Consider the following 16,621-nt stretch of genomic DNA (forward strand, 5'->3'; position numbering starts at 1 on the left):
AAGCAGCACGGCAAGATTCCGGCTTTCCAAAGGCTCCTGAAATATGGATTTCTAGCTAGTGTTCTGTGAAAACATCTCAGATGTCTCTCTTTGCACCTAAAAATCAATTAGCCGGGTTTGAAATATGAACTGATTACAGAAAAGGAACTAATGTCACCTTGTAATAATGCCCGAACTTTCAAATGTTCACTCGTGTTAAAGTAATTAAAGTGCGTGTGAGTGTTTGTGTCACACATGTAACGTCTAATTCTGTAAAATGGGTCAATAGCATGAATAGTGACTGCTTACACATCTACGTAGGCCGTATTCCCAGGAAATAATAACGGTAACGTGTAATGATGAGGGCGCCTGAGGCTGAACTCACCTGTGATTCATTAGCAACAAACTTTCAGAGTCAGACAAAACAAACACGGTGCTTGAAAGTGCGCCATCGTGGGGTTTTGATTCTCCCCGGGGTTGAACATCAAAGAGAATATATGAATACCCAGCATCTTATTTTCACAATGGTATCTAAAACATTCTGGAGAACTGACCTAATTGGGGCTGACCCACTCTTTCAAGTTGCTTCTGTGTTGTCTCGGGCAAGCCGAAAAATTAAACACGTTCATTTGATGTATGTTAAATACAAAACAAAGGGTGCTTTTAGTAGATATGTCAAAGTGGAGTGACATGCATCATAGTAGAAGTAGCTAGATACAGTAGATTATAGATGGCATATTTTTGTTCCCAGTGGTCTTGGTTTGCTGTTTGGTTGATTGTTTGGCCGACAAAAACTTCGCTCACTTTTTTTTTAATATTGATGTCTTATATTTGATGATCTGGGCGGTGGCTTATTGGCCAAGGCCAATAAACTTCACCCATAGGTCTCTATAAAATTCTGAGCAATAGATATGGCTCGGGACAATTAATTTGCTTAAAAGTTTACATTTCTTTGTTCTAATGAACAAAGAGAAAGGTATTTGGAAGAACGCTTGTAACCAAACACTTCTTGGACACCATTGACTACCATCATAGGAAAATTGGTTTATACATTTCTTTGCTCTGCTCAACACAAAGAAGATATTTTGAAGAATGTTGGACAGTGTAATAAAGTTCCATAGAAGGGAAGGAAGGAGGCGGGGAACCGGCGAACATTCCAACAATAAAACTTTAATTAAATAAACAATAAACACGGAAGTAACCGGCAGCCACCTCACGGTAGACTGCCGGCCATAAAACATACATAAACTAAACATATGTCCGGGCCCGGTCCTCTCTCGTCAACAGTCCTGCCGATCGTCCTTTTAAGCTCCCAATCTCCTCCGTGATAAGATGCGGGACCGGTGCGCGCACAGCTGCTTGCACTTATCACTTACGCCACCGGCCCCTTCCTCACCACAGACAGCAAACAGTTCTAGGGAATTTTTGACGTATTCCTGTTATGGTAGTCAATGCTGGCCAAGAACCTGCTTGGTTTCAAGATTAAACTGCTAATAATATGCACTAATATGAGGTCACAGAAGTCCGGACCTCTGTAATTTTTCATATTGAAAAATAAAATGTGAAGCTCTGAATGAATATTCAGCAGTTTAAAACTCTTCTGAGTGTCTGCGTTGCACGTATATAATTCACTCTGTACAGTTTACAAAGTTTCTTATTGTCCGTTGTGTAATATGGATACATATTCACTCAAGAGTTGAGTGCATGCCTGCGTATGCTATCTCCACACTTCTTACCCTTAATGGCACACTTGTAAACAAGTTTTCACTTAATGACACACTTTAGGAAATTAATATAGTGGAGAGTTGCGTACAAGATTATTTTCGTTTTTATTTTGGGGATGTTTTTCGATGCACGATCTCATATCATGCCATTGTCAACTTTAGTCATATAAAATTATTTCCCAAATACGTAATGGTTGACAGTGAAAATGCTGGGTGGCTAACGGCAAACAGCGAGAGAGAGCTGTGGAAGTAAACCTGACTCCCAGATCTTGAAATAGATGCTCAGCCTCCTCGATAGAGTGCTCGTCTCCCATACTGGACAGACGCTGGTTGGAGACCCCCTTGTGTCGAGTAGGACCAGTTAGTTATTTTGGAAAACCACCAGCCACAGTATCAAGCCCTCTTGTAGGTGTAAATTTATCATTGGTTAACTTTACTATTTATTATGTTTATTAAAGTTGAATGATTTATAGCATTTATTGGTAATATTAGGTATGATTATTAACACGCCAACACGGACCTCACTACTTTTCAAACCCTGGTTACAGCCATGTATGCACTTCATTACATCATTACAGTTTATTACTTGCAATGATGTGAGGCTGCGTTGAGTCCTGTTTTTCCTAAAGTTAACCCGAAGTGGTCCATGTCCATATAATCCAAGTGAATTAGCATTAAGCAATGGCTTTTCATGTTTTTTGGCCTGTTTGTTTTTATTGAGGTCCATAATTCAGTTTCCATTTGAAATGATGTTTTCAAAATTCTCAGTTATAAAGTTATGCGCTATTAGAGCTGCAATATGTGCAATGTTAAATATAGCTGCAATTACGGCACAGACCTCAACTGTGGCTTTATCATCATGAGTGAATTTTCTCCCAAGAAATCCTCGGTTTGAACTTTTGAAGCTCTGGTGTTTGAATTAAACAGGCAGAATTTGTCTGCTGTCCCCAGGAGGTCAATGGGGAAAACAGGAACGCAGAGAAAGCAAAACATCAATGAAACACAAATAGCACATTCTGATATGAAAGGATGAAGGGAAGAAAAAAGTGTTTATATTTCAGCACTGGGATCAAATGCCTCCAGTGGTGTGTCACAAACAAACACACACACAGATTTGTTTTACTACTGCATTTTATTGAGGTTGTCTCTTGCATGGTTTTCATTCCAGAGGAAGAATATTATTTAGTTTCACTTTTAGACCGCTTTTGTTCCTATTTTGGCGTGTAAAAAACAGACACGCTGGTGTGGAACCTGCAGTCCTATACTGACCATTGTACCAAATGTAACATCACAATAGATCAAATGTAATATAATATCAAAGAAGCGTGTGTGTGTAGGGGAATAATCCAATTATGGTAATGTTCGGGCATATTTTGGCTCTATAAAAGTGAAGGCAGAGACCAGGCAATCCAGGCAGGGCTCGTGTAATTTCATTTTAAAATGAATGACTGGACCGGGTTATTCCACATGCCTCATCACCTCCCCCACCTCAGATGGGTTTAGGAAGCATATGCCCCATAAGTGGAGAGATGAGCCAGTCGAAAGACAGGGGGAAGAAGAAATTGGGTCTTGATGGGGTCCAGAAACGGAGCATAATTTCTTTCCCCAATGAGGCGGCTGATTTTTGGGCCTGGAACATTAAAGAGGCAGGCACTGATGGCCCTAAGATTAGCGGTAATTTGTCCTCTTCATTTGCCTAAATAAGGGTAAATTGATATCATTACGCAAGTTCGTACGCCACACTGTTGTTCATTACATGTCATTTGTTATGTGGATGGGGATTATTGAGTAACTTTACTTTATATGGTATTATTATGGGTAATTATGTAATACAAAGCAACGCATTGATATTGTTATGTGTTGTGTATATTCAAAGGGAAATTTCACCCCAAAATAAAAACTCTACCTTCATTTATACAAAATAATTTCTATGGTTTTGTGTCCACACAATGGGGACCAATGTTGTTTGGTTACCAACGTTTTTAAAATATCTTCTTTTGTGTTCTGCAGAAGAAAGAAAGAACGTAATACAGGTTCGGAACGACATAGGGAAGAGTGAATGATGAAAGAGTGTAAATATTTAGCTGAACAATTTCTATAATGCTCATATTACATATACAGTACAACTGAACTTACATGAAGTCACATATCGTCTGATAAAACAGATGAAAGAGAGATGTACTTGCAAAGTACAGCTTTTACATACTTTGGCCCTCGCATATCAGATTCGGGATCTGTCCATAGTGCAATCGCCAGCGGGTGACCTTGCTTCGTCTACACCTTGGTGTGAAGTCATCTGTTGGAGGAAACCAAATTTATGAGCAGTCTCAAGGCTGAGGCCTGCCCCAGCGAACAGTGAAGCCTTCACCTTTGGAGCACTGCCCCACGCTTGAAGATGTAGGGCAGCGTCGAGATGCTTTCTGGGACTGCCGTCACCTTCAGGAGCTGATCTATTGCATGCATGCAGGCGGCAGTAATGCATGTCATTATTCCACGTGCAGTTTTATTGGACTTTGGTTTCCTGGGAAGGTGGTTCCCTCGAGGCCGTTGAAAGAGGAATACATGCATTTTAAAACCAAGCACAATCCTGGATCTACAGCGATGAGGGTATTATCGGGTCAAGGAGATAAGGCACATCAAAGCGGGAAAGGAAGGCCATTGCAAACATTTGGTTTCATTGGTTTGTTTTGGACCGAGATTGTTTAGATATGTTTTCATGAACCAATGACGTCAGAGGTTGGAGGGTGATGTTCTCTCTACATTTTAAAAACAAATGCTTCTAGCTTCTTGGCATTTTATTGAATAATGTTTTCTACACTGCAAGCGTTCAGTGCGCCAACAACTTATTTATTAGGGATGCAGGATATTGAAGGAAGATTGCATCATTTTAAAAAAACATTTTAAAACTACAAATTATACAACCAACATACATTTAACATAACTTTGGGAATTTTTTTACAATATAGTTATTGCAAACCATTGTGATATGCACATTTGCGATATACAGTATATTATGCAGCTCTCTTTATTATTTATTTTTAAGTGACTAAATACTAATCCATTTTGTTTAATTTAATTATGAGTTTTCAGGACGTGTGTGTCACGGCTCACGTGCCGGACGAGACAGACGCGGATCCAGGAGTACAAAAACGGATAACTTTTAATAAATCAAACAGACAGGTACACGTAACGCAAGACAAGACATTCAATAACCGACCAGGGGACAAAGGAAACACAGGGTATAAATAGTCCTTGGTAATTACAATGATGGCTGGCCGGTGCGGGAAACGAGGTGATTACGGATGACGAACAGGTGCGGGATCGTGAGAAATGAAGTCCATAGGGAAAAACAGGCAGGGAAACGGACGGGAGTGTTACAGTACACCCCCCTCCCCAAAGGCGCGTCCTCGCGCCAACGAAACACCAGGGAGGGGGGGTGGCGGCTGAGAGACTTGTGCGGGACATACAAACTAGGACGGGACAGGGAGTCTCTCAGCTGGCTTCCCCTGGCTTGGGGTCAGGAGGCTTGGGCTCGGGCTGTGGGTCAGGAGGCTTGGGCTCGGGCTGTGGGTCAGGAAGCTTGGGCTCGGGCTGTGGGTCCGGAGGCTTGGGCTCGGGCTGTGGGTCCGGAGGCTTGGGCTCGGGCTGTGGGTCCGGCGGCTTAGGCTCGGGCTGTGGGTCCGGAGGCTTGGGCTCGGGCTGTGGGTCCGGAGGCTTTGGTTCGGGGCTATCCGGGGCCATGGAAAGACTGGTGGGTGCCGGGCTCCCCGGATAGGCAATGTGCACCCCCCCAAAAAACATTTGGGTTGGCCCCTGGGGTTCCTTGGGCTCTGGAGAGAGCTCAGAAACGGGTACGGAGGCCTGGTGAGGCTCGGGCACGGGTACGGAGGCCTGGTGATGCTCGGGCACGGCTACGGAGGCCTGGTGAGGCTCGGGCACGGGTACGGAGGCCTGGTGAGGCTCGGGTACGGAGGCCTGGTGAGGCTCGGGCACGGGAGTGCATCGGGGCGCTGGCACGGGTGTGCATCGGGGCGCTGGCACGGGTGTGCATCGGGGCGCTGGCACGGGTGTGCATCGGGGCGCTGGCACGGGTGTGCATCGGGGCGCTGGCATGGGTGTGCTTCGGGGCGCTGGCACGGGACACCAGAGGGGCGCTGGCTCGGAACACCAGAGGGGACCCAACTCTCGGAGTGCATCTGGTGCAATCAGGACCGGTAGCTGTGCCCGGGAAGGCCGGAGATTTTGACACGCTCCCGGGATTTCCGCTGCGGCAGAATCCCGGGAGCGCACTCGTGCTGCTTGCGCTGTTGTGCCCGCCGACGTGGATGGCGCCGACGGGGCTTCGTGGAGGAGTGGAGCGCGTTCCCGGAGTGAGTCAGAACAACCCCCACGCGGATGACCGGTACCGGACGCGAACCGCTCAAGCCACCGTCCAGCTCCCCAACACGGTCCACGGATTCCTCCCCCGGGAGAACCTGATTGATCAACTCCTCCAGGGGAAGGTCGTCCGCGTACGGGAGCAGAACGGCGGCGAGCAGGTCGTCGTCCAGACCGGTCAAAAACACACGGTTAAGTGTGGGATCGTCCCAACCCACCCGGTAACACACCTCAAAAAACTCCTCCATGTACCTCTCCAGTGGCCGTCCGTCTTGAAGAAGACCCACGAGCTGGTCCAATGGAGAGATGTAGATGTAATCCATTTTGCGGTCGGTTATTCTGTCACGGCTCACGTGCCAGACGAGACAGACGCGGATCCAGGAGTACAAAAACGGATAACTTTTAATAAATCAGATAGACAGGTACACGTACGCAAGACAAGACATTCAATAACCGACCAGGGGACAAAGGAAACACAGGGTATAAATAGTCCTTGGTAATTACAATGATGGCTGGCCGGTGCGGGAAACGAGGTGATTACGGATGACGAACAGGTGCGGGATCGTGAGAAATGAAGTCCATAGGGAAAAACAGGCAGGGAAACGGACGGGAGTGTTACAGTGTGTCAATAAATTCTCATGAATTTTCATGTATTTGTTTTAAGAAGCGTGTGATTGTGACATTTTTTCACAGATTTCCTTAATGCATCTGCATCATTTAGTATTTTGTTTCTTCCACTGCTTTGCTTAATGCAGTATATTTATAACTCTAGCTTTTGAAGACTTGGCACTGAGAGGCTATGAGTATTGTTTGTTTCTGCAAGATAAATTGCTCGTATTGTTCCTCACATGTAAGTCACACTGATCGCAAGTGTCTGCATTATGACCAAATGTACAGAATTGTACAGAAATTACATTGCTTTTGATGTTTAAAATACGTCCCTAAAACAAGAATCGTACACAAACACCACCATGAATAATGTTTATGTGTTGGAAGGTTATGCAATAACACTCATTATCAATTAAGTAACTTGATGTATGTTTTGGATGTTAGCACAGTTAGGGACTGATGCTTCGGGTCAATCAGAATTGTACTTTCGCGTCAGTCTGTACATGAACAATGGCCCCATTTAGCAAACTGCTGAGACAACTCCAGCCTCTCGACTTCATCGGTTTTGCCCCTCTGTGTTTTTTCCTCATCAATGCGCATTTGATCGAGTTGCATTTACCTCCGTTAGTCGATTAATCTTGCCATCTTTCTAAATCTCCGCCCGCTGCCCACTACTGTCTGGGAATCCCTTTGCACCAGCGTGGTCTGACAGCAACATAAGTCACAGGCTGCATTAAAAACACATTAGGCTTGCGGATGGAATTAGGGAGGCTTCAGTTCTTATCTTGACGGCAAACCGCAGCCTACCTTCCCCTGCCTGTATCTCCTCACCTCCCACCCCCTAACTGTATGCATTGCCATTTGCCTCCTTGACAATTGCGTGACTTATGGATTCCTCCGTTACCCGCCCTTTTGCTCTCCGAGAGGTCCAGTCGTGCGAACATTATGAATTGATGATATCTCAAAATGATCAGAGTGGCGTCCGCACAACCTCCCGTCCCCAGAACTTCCTGTGCCCGCGATGTCGCTTCACCCCAAATGAGAAGAGAGAGTGAGAAGTTTTGCTTGCGGTAATTTAATTTACCGTGACTCATAATGCTGCCGCTCCCACACAAGAGCACAGGGAGATATCAGTCAGAACAGTCCATTACCGGGCAAACCGCAGCCCCCTTTGATTGATAGTCAAAACTGAGACAGCAATTGCAATATTTTATGACTGTGGAACGGGTCGCACGTCGACCAGACAAATAGATAATGAAGCTCTACCCCAATCCTGCCTGCTGCATATTTACGTGGTGGCTCCGCTGTAATAATCTTCACCGTTACGTTTATTTCGACTGTGAAAGTGGGGATTTTGTGCACTTCATAAACGCCCATTTAAATGGGGAATTATCACACCGGCTTAGAGGCAATGCAAATGATTTGTAGCCACTGTTTTCTTTTTTTACCTGAGTTGGAAGTCACAATGTTATCAACGTTAATGTTTTTTTACCAATTCATCTGTTTGCACAATTGAAAGTAGAACATTAAGAGTTTTCTTCCAAGGTTAAGCTGGCACTGGCTTACTCACGATCTATTCCCTTCTGAGATATTAATCTCGGAAGTGCTTATTTTTTGAGTCATCATGTCTCAGAGAAATTGAGGAGAACACTAATTAAGGTCATCGATTTCCTGTCAGCGAGGCTTAAAGCATGTCAAAGTTAGTAAAACCACTGATAAATTAGTTTGTGGGATATCTTCAGGCTAAAGAGTCGAATAAATCAATCAGTGACTTTACTATCTTGTTCTTATTTTGAGGAAATTTCCAACCTGATCTCACGGGAATTCATAACAATTTTAAGAGGTGGCTTAATCGGACGAATTTGTACGTTGTGAATTGTAGAAAAACGTGCGATTACTAGAAAAAAGCTATTTTGAAACCCCGCCCATAATCATGATGTCACTGGCACGGAAGCAAATCACATTGAAATGTATGAATGAATTTGAGGGCCACATCGTAAAATAGTTGCGTCAGATTATGCTGGTAAAATTGTGTTGGCAATTTCAATCTGTGTAGTAGACCGTTTTTCACACATGGTAACTACATCACAGTTTTTGTTCTGTAAAATAGCGCATCGAAATAGAATGTGACGCTGTCTGTGCAATTCAGGCACTAGTATCACAATCTATTTAAGAGACAATTAACATCAACGTTTGCTTTTCACCATTAACTTCACTATGATTTCAACCTTTGACATGACCTTACTCAGTCAGTATTAAAGATATCAAGGTTATATTTTTACAGTTCTTAACATTGTGTATACTTATTTCATATTTCAAATCACAGACAGGATCACACATTTTTATAAATATTACAAATTATGAATAGATCATGTAAAATTCAAAGAAATGTGCAGACTGAATGACAAAAAAATTTGGATACATCCTTCATTTTTCTCCATTTACAGTTACTGCGATAAATTCACTAACTAGCCTAAGAAATAATAAGATGTATTTAAACTAAAATGGGTTAAACTGGCACTAAACTGAAAGTAATAATAATGATTTAAATACTTGCCATAGCGCTCATTCATGCAAATCTACAGAGAGGGAAAACCCTAGTTACCATAGTTACGCACATATTAGAAAAATAACTAGAAAGACATTTTTAAACAATTAACTAGATGTTAATTGGCTTTTGTCGTCGAATATGTAGGCATTAGAGATTTCCCTTTTGTTGTTTGAGACCTGAAAGTGTGCTTGACTCCCAGCTATCTGTCCATGTGCTTGACATTTAAAGTGATTTGTGCACTTTTCTAAGAAAGACTCTGACATGAACATAAATGTATAATGCGAGTTAAGACAGATCCTATGAAGTATGAGTCACAGAGGAAAATAATGCAACCACCCCAAGGTCACATTTAGCTGCCGCCTTGATGAGACGCTGCAAACCCATTTGTGGAAATGAATTTTTGATGTAGCACATTCTTTGCGGACAACGGTGAACAATGGAGGAAAAATGTATTGTGGACGACTCCGAAAATTTGGCATTAACTTGATTATATAGGGGAGATCAATCTGAAGTAATTTCCCTAGGGAATGTGGGATTGAATTTTACTAGTGTCTGCACTAGGAGAAGCTTATGCCAATTGATGTGGATTATGCATTTTTTACTGTATATACCCATCATATAAATATGTTTAGATGCTTAATATCTATGCATCCATCCATCCATTTAAGCTTTCATTTGTTTATCTTGGCTTTAGTTTCTAACAGCTAAAACTCTTATTAAAGCAAATTGAATCTAATTTAAAGAGTTTAACATATTTGGAAAGAAAACCTCTGAGAAACAGGTTTTTCTATCAGAAAAGAAAACACAGTCTAATGAGGTGCATGTTCTTCAATATTGTGTAGTGATTGGTTGATCAGCGCTGTCACTCAAGCCCGTAATCGAAAGGAACGCTTTGCTAAAACGCCAGAGGAAACAACATTTTCCCATAATCAGGTTATACAGTGATGAAAAAACACTTAGTATTCTCAGAGACAAACTTTATTTGATTTGAGGGAGTAAGGAAAACAGGTCTTCTTTTGGAGAATCCTTCCTGCCCCTCAGGAAATTTCAGGCGATGCAATATTTGAGCATTTCATTGTTTGTTGTTTGTTCTTGATGTTTGGATACAATGTACAAGTGACATTTTGTAATTCAGTCAAACAGCTGGTCCAAGAGAACACCCTGTCCTGCATTACAAGAGCCAAGATGATTCATCATACACTTTTTTTCAGAAAGAAGACCTGAGCCTGGCCTTCAGCTTTACTTTGTTCTGAGACTCAGCGCTAAATTGTCTTGAGGTTACTAGTTTGAGATTTACATTTATTTTATATTTATGCATGTAGCAGACAGTTTTAACCAAAGTGACTTGCAGGGCATTCAGATTTTTTTATCAGTATGCATGTTCCATGGGAATCAACCCCACTGCTAATGCATCTGAGCTTTGAACATTACGAAGAAACTCAGACCTTAAAGAGAAAACAAAGCTTAAATATAGTGCAAGGCCTCAGACCTCAATCACTTGAAATACATTTCTCCATGGCTTTATATAAAGTATAGACTATGTAACAATAAACTGTGGCATAAGTGGGGTTCAAAATTACTTTAAAGGTCATGCAGTGGGTATGCAGTAACTGACGGGAACTTTATATTAAAATTTTAGAGCTAAGTCTTGGCATGGACATGAAACAATGCCTCCATAATCAAGGACATATGACTTAAAAGGAATCCATTACAAGGACCTTCCACACATTGTATGGCGATGAATAGAAAACGCTTCAGCCAAATTCAATTTGACTTCTTCCACAGTATGTGACATTTCCAGCAGAAGATAAAAATGACAGGTGTATGGGTGCTTTGTGTATTCCCTGGATTCAGTAATTGCACAGACCATCTATTCCTGAAGATGCCCGGCAATCCAAACTTTAAAGCTGAGTAATGGCTTTGTGGCAACTCAACTTAAATGACATCGGTTGTTAAGCGACGGTCCAATGGTGTGATAATCATTCGGAACAGACCATCGCCTTATAAACTTCACAATTGGCCATTTGCTGAAAAACACTGCCTACACATCTAACTCGTATTGATTTCTGCACGCGTGTTTGCATTTCATTACAAATTGATGGTATCGTGGTATGGTGTCCCATTTTGCACCAAAATGAATAGTGTAACTGTAAATGATCATGTTTCAGTGCTATTTTAACACACAAACATCCAATTCAACTTTTAGTGAATGTGGTTACTATATAAGATGTTGATTTTTCTTCGCTATGGTTTTTGGAATGCATGCTAAACAATTATGTTTATTATAAATACTTCATTTTAATGAAAAAATATTATAAATGTATTTTGCAATATGTCATTTTATCTATACTTTATTATACAGATATATTTTCTTTTACATTATTATTTTAATTTAGTAAGTATACAATCATTTTTTTTGGGCCGAGCGTTCGTTTATATATACCTTGTTTTATGACTTTTTTAAATGATACATGATCTAAAATCTAATTTACTATATATACCTTTTTTATTATATCAGTTACTGTATTATTTTGCAACGTGTCTGTTTATATACACATTAGATTGTATAATAAAAATAAACTATATAAAATGATGAATTAAATTGTATAATAGCTGAATTGATTATTTATGCTATTTGAATAACTAAATCACTTTTTGATAATCATGTGATCATGTTTTAAATGATCAGCGATCTGCCTTGTGGCCGATGTGCTTTAACAAGCCTGCAGCTCTTTCTGTGTGCAGCTAAAATTTGTTCACAGCAAAGAATACCAAACACTCGCGAGTCAATAATGGACAGGGCATTTTTTTCACGGCCGTGTCAGAGTGCTAGAGTGATAATAACTATGAAATGGAAGCGGGATGAAAGTACTCCTAACGAGGGAGTACGGATCGGACGCCAGGTTTTTGACTTCAAACAGTGGCAGATTGATTTTCCTGCGAGCGCGCTCAATTACAGTATGTGGGCTTGCACTGGTCCTGACATAGCTACCATGGAAACAAACGAACAATTGATGATTGCAGTGCCCTTATATCTTCATTGGACAGTAGTCTTATTATCTAATGAAACCTGTGGCAATTGTTGAATAAGAATAGTGAAGACTACACCATCGATGGGCAATAATGATCGCAGGTGTTGCCGAATGCTATTAAATTTGATTTACGTTTTGCGTTTTTACTGATAGAATAGTAGAAAGGTCAAGAGGATATGAGCTGGTTTTAAACCTGTGTTATCCCTGGGATGGTGTGTTGGGATGTATTGGAGTATGTGCACCAGTAGCCTGATTTTCAAAAGTGAATACTCCTTATGAGTTTAATCAGCCACAAAAATGAAGAAATGAGAGCTGTCATGAGGCTGTTCGACACAGTCGATGTTTAAGAGAGAGTTGGAGTGGCCATCTACACACTGGGAAAAAAGTACATTTAAGGAATATTTCACCCAAAAATGGGGTGGAACTTTGGGGTTGCACTTTTCCCTACCACAACAGTTAACAGAGCAAGGACTTTTAAGCCCCAAAAGTTTAATGTCATATCTTGAAAGGCAACATCATGCCTCCTATTGAAGAGCCAATTGGAATTAAAAGCATAATCTGTTCATTCGTATCAATGAATTAGATTTTTGATGAGGGTTAGGTCTAGGATTTGGGAGCGACTTAATCTTGCTTGTTTTCTCATAATTGTATCCTTCGTACATAATTTCAAATTAAAACATGTAGTAGACAGTGATGCACCGCTGGTGTACTGTACTGAACCCAGAGAAAGCATGTCAAAATTATTCATGTGGATTTGCATAATGGGAGCTTATGCACTATTGTCTGAGTTAATGCTGCCAGGAAAGTGAAATAATTGATGAATGCTTCTTTTAAAAAAAATATATTCTTTTTTTAGATTTTATGAATACATTTTGTCTACAATAGTGAATCTTTATTTATTATTTAAAACAAAAAAACCTGCTTTCGCCCCAGTTTAGGGTGATATTTTTATAACCATATTTTTGTTTATTTCTATGTATCAATATTTTTGTAATAACCGTATGTTTCATACAAAACCCCATCCTCGTAAAAGTCTATGCATGGTTTGAAACGGTTACAGTTATGTTTCCACGTGAGCCTGGTTCGACGCGGCACAATTACAAACTGTTCTTGGCTCTGAATTCCCGGCACGGTTGACCGTGCAGAATCGTGCTAATAGAATGATTGCAGAGTCATTTTAGCTCAGTCTCTTGTGTTACCAATGCAGCGTGTGATGTGTTTGTGTTTACATTCTAAAGATTTCCGTTATCAGCCCTGCGGTGGAAAATTAAACCATTTATGTACCGCCAGGCAAGGATCGGATTAAACAACGAGAACGATTCAGTGCGATGGTCTAAAAGCAAGAGAGTTCAAATATAAACTTCACACTCACCAAAAAACAGTAGAGTAGGGGTCTTTTTTTACGTCACCCTCACAAAATTAACCAATAGTTTTATATATAGTTTTATTGTAAAATCATGGTTTTGCCAATAGTAATCACAACAACAAAAATCCTTGCTTACTAATAGAGATGGACCGATACTAGCCGATTATTTATAGTGATATCTGCCGATACGGATTCAGAAGATTACATTTATATTTCTTAACTTTCTGAATGCTATTAATTCATATAATTATATTTATATTGATTCTCAAACTGGTGATGTTTCTTTTTATTGACAGGATATATCAGCGCTGATCATTAGCTTGTTCTAAACTATACCGATTATTGGCCGATACTTTGCCGCTGTGTGTCTCCCGTCTTTCTCTTTGAAGTCATTTAGAGACGTTTCTAATTGTGGTTGTCCTTGTATCAGTTATAAACTGTGTTGACGACAGGAGATTAATTGGATCCACTGCTTCCGATAAGGACTGCAGTTGCTCCCAAAAGTTGCTTATTATTTGCCTACAATTGAACGATTCTCAACTTTGTGAGAAGTGTCGCTAGTTACGCCCAATTCTGTCATCAGTGGACACTGTCGCTCGTGTCTTACCAAACCACCTTTGAATTGAATCATGTCACCCTGCTTGTCATTGTCAGTGTGAACCCTAAGTCTAAACCCCAATAACCTCTATTGCAGAGTATTATGACCAAGCCGAGATCCCTACAAGAACGACAAGTTACTTGCTGTGCTCTGGGAATTGACTTGATTTCCATTCCCAGGCCTTATGTAAATTGAACAGGTGCGATGGGAATAGCACTTTTTAAGGTCAGTGAATCCCACATCCTATATAGGGCGCATTATCAACACCGTACTGTAACTCCACAGTGATCCCATCTCACTCTTAAACACAGGAACTGCTAAAAGCAGTCCATGAACTCCAGGGACCTGCCGTTCCTCAAAGCTCCGCACAGCGTGATGTGTGTTTGCTGTCATCGTGTCAAAAAAATTACAGATGTGTCCGAGACGCGTGAGTCACAGTTCAGTGTTGCGAAAAGTCTGGTACAGTGGTTGACATACCTAGGACCCTTTAAAACTGAGAAAAATTGGACGGAGAGCGAAGTGCTATTTATATGCACCCTGCCGAGCTCTTGTCTTCCTCTCCTGTCTTTAAAGGTCAGCCTGAATAAAGATGCACTGCATATCCAAGCTGCGGTGTCAGAATATTGTAGCTGTTGAAAGAAAGCGTTTTTTGATATGTAAAGAAATTCTAGTATTTTTTATGAGCATTCATGCTCGTTCGCGGCAATCATATGCGTGGCGGGAGTCTAACGCCACGGATTATGTTCGTTTGAAAACTTCATTTTACTAATGGAATGAACGGGATAATCCTCTTCTGCTGATTCAGTGTGAACCCGAGCAATTTTATACCGAGTCTAATCTATTTAATAACATTTAATGACCCTCAGAATGAGGTCCATTGACCGGTTCTTGGAAAACTCGGGGAACAGATAATGGTAATCTCTAAAAAATGTGTGTTTGAATGGTTAATAGGTTGATAGTTTGCTCTTGTTAGCCTCTTCCAAGTCGTGTGATAGAGTACATTTAATTGAAAAATCATTTTTGAATACCATTGTATGGTATAGCATTAATATTTGTTGAATGGCAATTACTGGAATAAATAAAAATGTTTATTAGAAGGGAGCATCCCAATACTTTTGTCCATTTAATGCACGTGAAGCAATGTAATGGACCAATGAGATTTCCTGGCGTAAATCACAAGTTCTTCTAAAAGTCATAGCCTACTTATTAAAATATTGCCTGTTAATAATTCCTACTGCCATTACTCATAGGCGCGGGTGCAAGTGTTTTGTATTTCATCTCTGGTTTCCTCATCATCATTTATTTTTTAACGTTCCGGTTGCCTGATCCGTACCTGCCTCAGCCCCCTTCCACTGGAGGGGTGGTATATCATTCTGTCGTTTCAATAAATAAATTAGTTCCAGCCAAATTATTTTCAAACTTTACCATGTAAAAGCTGTTGTACTCTGCGGGTGCCTCTCAGTACATCACAGACAAAGACGAGCAGTAATTCAAGAACACTCTACTGGAATAATGATGGCAGATTTTGTTTTACCGGCCCGCAGAAATGAGCCAAATTGGGGCTTTATCTAATGTGCTATTGCATATGCATCATAAGAAATTCTCTATACTGTAACACGTCTGAAGTACTTTGATAACTTTATTCGAGCCGAATTTTAAATCGAAACGTATTGTAGACAGTGATGCATCGCTGGTGTACTGTGCTGAACCCCCAGAAAGCATGTCAAAATTATTCACGGAGATTTGCATAATGGGAGCTTTAGCACTATTGTCTAACTGAGCTAATGCAGCCAGCAAAGTGAAATAATTTACACTTCTTTCACAATGTTGTGGATTTATGAAAAAATCTGGTTTTGATTCACCAGTAAGTCATTATTCACCATTCAAAGCCTGGGTGAGTAACTAACTAGTAGAGCTACACCTTTGTTACTGTAGTCATCAGTAGTACAAATTATTCTCAGAAACAGATTTATTTGATAGACAAAACCAAATGCGAACTAGCAAATGGCTGGTCATCACTGTTGCCATTTGTAAGTCATTTTTGGACTAAAGCGTATGTGTACTGCACATACTGTACATCATTGATCATGTGGTCTTTATTTAAGCCAAGCTCTATCAAAACCAACAAACTACGGTTTGTTTTAGAAATAAAGTTTTCTCATAAATTTTCAAAGTATTAAGTTAATTAAATGTTATTTCCGTAACACGTTTCACAATCTTTCAATAATAATCATTGTAAAAAAATTGTTGAGTCAACTTAAAATAATAAGGTAACCTATCACAAGCAAATTTTGTAGTTGACCCAACTTAAAAAATGTATGTTTTAGTCATTAGTTGTCACAACATAGTCAAGTTTATCTGATCAACAACACAACAAAATATTTG

This window comes from Barbatula barbatula (assembly GCF_947034865.1).
Source record: "Barbatula barbatula genome assembly, chromosome: 13".
Classification (NCBI taxonomy): Eukaryota; Metazoa; Chordata; class Actinopteri; order Cypriniformes; family Nemacheilidae; genus Barbatula; species Barbatula barbatula.